This window comes from Somniosus microcephalus, chromosome 4 (genome assembly GCF_052327205.1).
Source record: "Somniosus microcephalus isolate GS21.2 chromosome 4, FLI_Smic_1.0, whole genome shotgun sequence".
NCBI lineage: Eukaryota > Metazoa > Chordata > Chondrichthyes > Squaliformes > Somniosidae > Somniosus > Somniosus microcephalus.
Window position 1 is genome coordinate 337,842,926 of NC_140990.1, and position 7,714 is coordinate 337,850,639.

A 7,714-nucleotide genomic window follows, 5' to 3' on the forward strand; every position below is an offset into this window, starting at 1 on the left:
CCATAAATACAAGATAGTTACTAATAAATCCAATAAGGAATTCAGGAGAAGCTTCTTTACTCAAGCGTGGCGAGAATGTGAAACTTGCTACAGGTAGACTATCCTTTATCCGAACTTCCGAAAACCGAAACCCTCTAAAAACCGAAGGTTTTTTCGTTCAGCCTAAGTCGTGCGTACGACTTACGCTGAGCAGGGCAGAGGGTCACTGAGTTCCCTCCTGGGTAGGAGATTGCAGGCCGAGCCGGGCAGTTATGAAGGAGGTATACCGGGAGAGTGAACCCAACAATACAGCGGCCCGTCCGATATTCTTTTCTCACCCCCCGAGCCCCCCGCCGACCCCCACCCTTTCGGATAAGGGATAGTGTATCCTTTATCCGCACTTCCGAAAACGGAAATCCTCTGAAAACCGAAAGTGTTTTCGTTCAGCGTAAGTCGTGCGCACGACCCCGACCCCCACCGAATTTCCCAGTCTTATAAAATACCTTCTGAAATCCGAAATTTTCCGAAAACCGAAACACGGCTGGTCCCGAGGTTTTCGGATAAAGGAGTCTACCTGTACCACATTGAGTGGTTGAAACAAATTGCATAGATGCATTTAAGGGGAAGCTAGACAAGTACATGAGGGAGAAAAGAGTAGGATACGTTGATAGGGCAAAATGAAATAAAGTGGGCGGAGGATCGTGTGGAGCATAAACACAGGCATAGACCTCTTGGGCTGAATAGCCTATTTCTGTGCTACAAAATTCTATGTAATTCAGCACCATCCTATAACATTACACTTATATAAAATGCAGATGAGGAGTAAAAAGGATGCAACACAATCTGGACCTCCAAATATTTGAGACAAAATATCAATCTTTGTTCTCAGCATCTTATACTTCAGGACATCAAGTAAACCCTCTTCATTCCAAACAAAACTAGGCAATGGACACGTGTAAGTGAATTACAGGGCACTGATCTAATTAACAGGTTCAAAGGTCATAAAACATGGCCAAGCCAGCTTAAAATGTTTGGACAGCTATCTGAACCAAGAGATTGGATTAATACCTCATAGGTCATGTACAGGAGATATTTACTCATTTTTAAAAAATTGTAGTGTTTCTCTCCAGCACATCTCATGGACAATCAGCACAAAATAGAAATTAAAAGGTGACCAGATAAAAGTTAGTGAGTTGCTTCTTTGATGCTGATCTCAGTAGTGTTTACACTGCTTGGCAGGAACTCCCGCTCTCCTCACAAGAGCACACTCTGTGGTTACATACACGGACTGAGCTCACTGCTCAGCAGGTAACCGTCAAGTGTTCAGATTAGTCGCCTGGCTCGTTGAACTTCAGTGTCAGACACTCACTTCTTCACCTCAAAATGCTCCCAAGACTGCCATGCGAGATAGAAAATACCAGTCATCTAGCTCAGAATGCTCTCTCCAGACCCAGCCGCAGCTTGGGGAAGTTAAAACCTACACTTGCACTGCTGACGATCTTATCGAAACATATAAGATTGTGAGGGGGCTTGATCGGGTGGATGCGGGGAGGATGTTTCCACTGATGGGCGAGACTAGAACTAGGGGGCATAATCTTAGAATAAGGGGCTGCCCTTTCAAAACTGAGATGAGGAGAAACTTCTTCACTCAGAGGGTAGTAAATCTATGGAATTTGCTACCCCAGAGAGCTGTGGAAGCTGCAACATTAAATAAATTTGAAACGGAGATAGACATTTTCCTAGCAGATAAGGGAATTAGGGGTTACGGGGAGAGGGCAGGGAAGTGGACGTGAGTCTAGATTCAGATCAGCCGTGATCCTATTGAATGGCGGAGCAGGCCCGAGGGGCCGTATGGCCTACTCCTGCTCCTATTTCTTATGTTCTTATAATTTACACAAGAACAGTGGCAAGGAGCAGCAAGTAAATGGAGTCTCAACTCCCAAGCACTGCTCTCCCTCATTTACCTCTCTAAAGCACTGCTAATACTGATCAAGCCCGGAGATTGCAATTTCCATAGGGGGGAATTCCAGCTACATCATTTAAGCTGCAAAAATATCGCATACTTCTGGCACTCGTGTAAAGCCGTGACGTTAAATATGGAATGTGAACCGGGCACAAAGGACCAAAAGAACTCCAAAGGAAAGTGGAGCAACAATCCTCCAGAAAGTCTTACTCCGCTTTGCTCAAGTGTCGACTTTCTCCCAGACACTGGATTCAGGCAGCAACAACACTAACCACAAAGTAAAACCACTTTACACCGACACGACAGTTTAAAATGAATGGCAGCGTGCAAGACCCTTTATATTTAGCTGGATTGTTGGCCGAGGAGGTACTGCACCTCTACAGCTGGCTGCACGCCATTCATGTAAACGACAGCACAAAGTGACTTCTACTGTCCACTTCAGTGAAACTTACAACACGCTGCCACGTCAATCAATATTTCGGTCATTTCGTTTTTAAAGATTTGTCACAACAAAATTACAGCTCCAGTCTTTTGGACCTGTTCAAATTAAATGAGCATCTTGCATCTGATTACCAATACCTTTAATTTAGTACTGCACGGACATCAATGTGGAGACACTTCATGGTGTACTCTTGGCTAGAAGTGACACATCACAGCCTGCATCGAACAAAAAAAGTGCACAACAGGTTGCACTTTGCCCTGCCTCCGACACCAGAAAAGATTCTAAACAATTCATTTGGTAAAAATATATGACTGCAGATTTTGCAGAATTACCAACTGAGCTCCTGCAGTTGTTCTCTCAAAAAAATGGTGTCTTTCTGCAACTGGCTCGGCTTCTTTCCCAATGTCACGCCCACATCCTTCTCCATCATCTCTCTCTGTACAGCACAGCTCATGCAATTGTCATGCTTCGCTTTATCTGACACTTTGCAAGTCTTTTCTTGTTTCCTCTCTCTGCTGTATGCCTTCCAATCTCTCGGTACAGCTCTTGCTTTTCTTTGGCTAATGTCGTCCACGCACGCAGCAGTACGATGCCTCCACCCTTGCGATATGGATCAGGTGGGGAAAACGCACGAGAGAGAAATGATGGGGAAAAGGCGGAGAAGAGGCAACGCAAAGCTGAGGTCACAAGGGAACGGGAAGGACGAGGCTAGGAACAGGTAATAGTCGAAGTTAACAACTTGACCGATATTATGCCTTTAAATGTAGAAGTCGCCCCAAGGCACATTAAAAACGTGGACAAAAATTGATATTGAAATATTAGGAGAGATGCCTGGAAGCATGGTCAAAAACACAGCTCTGAGGGGTGCATTAAAAGCAAGGAGAGAAGTAGCAAGGTGAAGTGGTTTAGAGAGTCAGGCTGAGACAGCTGCAGAATGCCCCACCATCAACATCCTGGGGTCACCATTGACCAGAAACTTAACTGATCCAGCCACATAAATACTGTGGCAACAAGAGGTCAGAGGCTAGGTATTCTGCAGCAAGTGTGTCACCTCCTGACTCCCCAAAGCCTTTCTACCATCTACAAGGCACAAGTAAGGAGTGTGATGGAATACTCTCCACTTGCCTGGATGAGTGCAGCTCCAACAACACTCAAGAAGCTCGACACCATCCAGGACAAAGCAGCCTGCTTGATTGGCACCCCATCCACCACCTTAAACATTCACTCCCTCCAGCACTGGCGTACCATGGCTGCAGTGTGTACCATCTACAAGATGCACTGCAGCAACTCGCCAAGGCTTCTTCGGCAGCACCTCCCAAACCCGCGACCTCTTCCACCTAGAAGGACAAGGGCAGCAGGCGTATGGGAACACCACCACCTCCTCCAAGTTACACACCATCCTGACTTGGAAGTATATCGCCGTTCCTTCATCGTTGCTGGGTCAAAATCCTGGAACTCCCTCCCTAACAGCACCGTGGGAGCACCTTCACCACACGGACTGCAGCGGTTCAAGAAGGCCACTCACCACCACCTTCTCGAGGGCAATGAGGCGACGTCCAGATCGCATGAGCGAATAAAAAAAAAAGATTCTGCCACCAACACAGGAGTGGCAGGGGTAGGAGGAGGAGAAAGCACAGGGAGTCAGAGAACCAAAGGAATAAAAAACTAGAAAAGCTTGCAGGGATGGCATGGGTTGGGATGAGGCAGTGGAAGATTTTGAATTCAATGCACTAACTGATAGAGCCAGTGGTGGTCAGCAAGGTTTTGGGTTGTGCATGGTGCAGTATGTGGACTGAAAAGTTATGGACAACTTTGGAGTTTATAAAAGGAGCTCAAGAGGCCAACAATGAGGACAATGGAAAAGTTGAGACTATAGCAACAATTTACATGCATCGCGCATCTGTAATATAGAAAAACATCCCACAGTGCTTTACACAGAGTAAAACTACAAAAAGGAACAGACCCTGCACCTTGGTGGAAGAGTTAGGAGAGGCGGCTGAAAGCATGGTCAAAAAGATGCAGAGATTGAAGGGTTTAGGGAGGGGCTTCCATGGAGTGTGGCCGAGGCAACTGAAGGTTCTGCCACCAATGTTTGGGGGGGGGGGGGGGGGGGGGAGAGAATGCGACGAACTGTCAAATTCAGAAGATCAAAAGGAGAGAGGGATGGAACACAGGTTGGAAGAGGTTGCAAAAGTATGTTGTGGCCAGGCCATGGAAACATTTTGAAGATGATGGTGGGGATTGAATGTTTTATGGACAGGGAGCCAGTGCAGATCAGCAAGGACACGAGAGTGGAATTTTCTGCAGAACAGGATGTCGGCAGTTTAATCTTGAATAAATTGGAAGCCATTAAGTAAGGAGAATGAAAGGTTGGCAAAAGGATGTCGGAAAGGTCAAGTCTAAAAAAACAATGGCATGAATGAAGATTTCAGTGGTCGTAGGAGTAAGGCAAGGGTGGAAGCATAGGTGCTTCAGGAGGTGGAATTAAGTTGTCTGGGTGACGAGTTGAACAGGATAATGACATGTCACATAGCCTGGTTCAACCTGAATGAGCAACTGGTGAGGGATACGATGTTAATGGCAAGTGTACAAAGTTTAATACACTTAATTAGTATAGGAGCTTCGTCTTCCCAACATTCAATTGGAGGGAGTTCCGACTCATCCACGGCTTGATGTTGGGAGAGATAATCTGACAACACAGATGTGGTTGCAGTTGAGCCGAGTGTTATACATACAAGCAGTAACCTTATGTCTGTGGATAATGCTTGTGAAGGACAGCATGCAAGTGAGCAAAAGGATACAACCCTGGCGTACTCAAAAAGGTGACCACACAGGACAGGAAAGTGTCTGCACAGTCCCTGAACTATCAGCTGATCTACAGCCGCAATGCAGTAAGCCTGTGCACCCACTTGAATCTCATTTGTTCTGAAGCTGCAGCCTAGATACAGGTAGTGGGCAGTCAAGGTGGGCTAGGAGAACTTGGCAGCCAGCACACATGTTCAAATGCTGTTCTCATGGCTTTGACCAATTGGAACCAAAGCAACAGGAGTCAAGACAAGGGAACAACTGGAAAAATAAAAGCAGTACTGGTGGTGGTGGCTGTCCCATTATTACCATGTACCCCTGCCTTTACCAACTGTTTTATTTGATTGACGATGCTCTGGACCAATGTGCCTTACAATATCCAACAAGGCTGCTAGAAAGCGACATGAAGAGATGGTTATGTGATCAGTATTGGCCAATGAGATTGAGAAAATACAGACAAGTGAAACGGTCAACAGTCACTCAAATACTATTGGCGGCGTGCTCAAAAACAGACACAAACCAATTATTGCAGAGCTAATACAGCAACCATCAGGAATAGATTTACTGGTTTCCTTGCCATTTCATTTAAAAAAGAACTTCTCACCCGCATGATTTTCTTACTGCCTGCATCCATTCTCAGTCTCAATTTCCCTGCAATCTATAGCCTTTAAATTACCAAAGAAAGATGACCACTGCTGTGCCTTGACACTTTCTATTCCCCTCATGGAGGCAAATTTGAAACTAATTCTATATTTTATACACGTTTATTTTAAGTTATAAAGTAAACAAAGTTCAAAAATTGTGATTTATAATTTAATTTCCCATCTCTGGGAAATTGGTTTGTGGCTTTTATGTAGCATTTGATTCCTTTCTCCATTTAAACCTTACGTTTAGGATAATATACAATAAATGACAAATTACAAGGACTGATGGTACAATATTCCAAGAGTTCGAATTAATAAAAAGGAAAACTATCCGAAACATCCCAAACAAAAAAAATGTGTTTTCACATCACCGTGTCAGTATTTGTAAATTTCAACCACACTGGAGAGGGTCGCGCTGAGCTCCAAACTACCAATAGATCAAAGCCTGGAAATTTAAGGCGTGAAATTCAATACTTTATAAAACACACTTTTAGTAAATTATAGTTTTAAAAATATTTCCATAAACATAAACAACAGGCCAGGTTTAAAGAAAGACCCCCCACCCCCCACACACAAATAAAAAAGGGATTTTATTTAAATTATAAATTAAACATTTCCCATTTCCAGCACTCACTCACTCACAGGATGACAACTTTTTTTTTAAATGCGCAACGACCACCCCTCAAAGGCCCGGCTCCCTCTTCACCCTGCAGCCCGGCTTGTTTGTGAAGAAAGAGGCCCGAGGCCCCCGGGTGGAGCAGGAGGCAGAGGGAGAGGGGCCCGCCACTCCCCACACCGGCCGCCCGCCAGCCTGGGCCTCCTCTCGCTGCACACAGCCGGGCGCCAAGCTCCACTCCTGCCGGCGATCAGCTGAAGATGTCGCGTCGCCTCGCCTCAAGACACCAAGTACCGGCTCACCCGCCAGGCCGCGCACCTTCCTCTGCCAGGCGGCTCGCCGACTCCCCGCTCCCGCTCCCGCTGCCGCTGCCCCGATTCTCCGCTCCTCCTCCTGCCGCCGCCGCGCTCGGAGCCCGCGGGAAAATACTCGCGCCAAAGGCCCGGGGCCGAGCAACCTGGGTAACGACCTTTCACCCCAGCAACCGGCTTCCACACCGACTCCCTCACAGAATTAAACACACCACAACAAAACCCTATTATATATATGAATAAACCTGCCGCCACTTGCTAATGCTCGGGTTTCGAAGGAGAATCACAAGCCCAGAGTTGGAAGGCCGACCCTCAGCAAGTTGGCTGTTTGTAAGCGCGCATGCGCCGCCAGTGGTCTTGCCTGTGTGAGTGTGAAGGGACAATTTGCTCCCAGGAGATGGGGGAGGAACATTAAAAATCTCCCAGTTTATGTCTCATTTTGTCCTTCTACCTGTTACTTTCTGAAGAATCCACGGACCACCATCACCAGTACAGGCAGTTCCCTGTCAAGGAGGATGTTCTCTCTACTGCTTGTTGGTTCCTGGTTCTTCCTGCTGGTTATCAAGGGCTTCAACAGTGTCGAATGACCAACGACTGACGATTTCCTCCCTCCCTTGGGACAGCAAGGCTAGTGGAGCATCTGGGGTTCAAAATGGCACGTCTGCCCTGGTAGTGAAAGAGCTAACCACACCTCTAATACACCACCCTTGAATCCCCTCAGTTCTAACCAAGACAGCTCCTATTTTTCAAAATTTTCTTTGTATTTCCTCATGAAACTGCACATATTTTCAACTGTGGTCTTATAAACTTAAGGTTTTATATAGATTCACAATTACATCACAACTTTTACGATAGCTAAATACTGCAGATGCTGGAAATCCGAAATAACAACAGAAAATGCTGGAAAAACTCAGCAGGCCAGGGCAACATCCGTGGAGAAAAATTAGAGTCGAC

The 7,714-nt window shown here is 46.0% G+C and overlaps 1 protein-coding gene across 5 annotated transcripts in view; it reads right to left on the reverse strand.

The window, feature by feature from the left end:
* The window catches only part of rif1 (replication timing regulatory factor 1), a 79,058-nt gene extending 71,744 nt beyond the window's left edge, over nt 1-7,314 (reverse strand). For 3 of the 5 annotated variants that reach the window (XM_085986935.1, XM_085986936.1, XM_085986932.1), the window contains exon 1: nt 6,752-7,045. The gene's annotated coding sequence lies outside the window, so the exon portion shown is untranslated. Of the gene's footprint in view, nt 1-6,751; nt 7,046-7,211 lie in introns of those variants that run through there. The other 2 variants (XM_085986933.1, XM_085986937.1) reach the window with 2 other exon arrangements.
* Nucleotides 7,315-7,714: the final 400 nt, after the last annotated feature.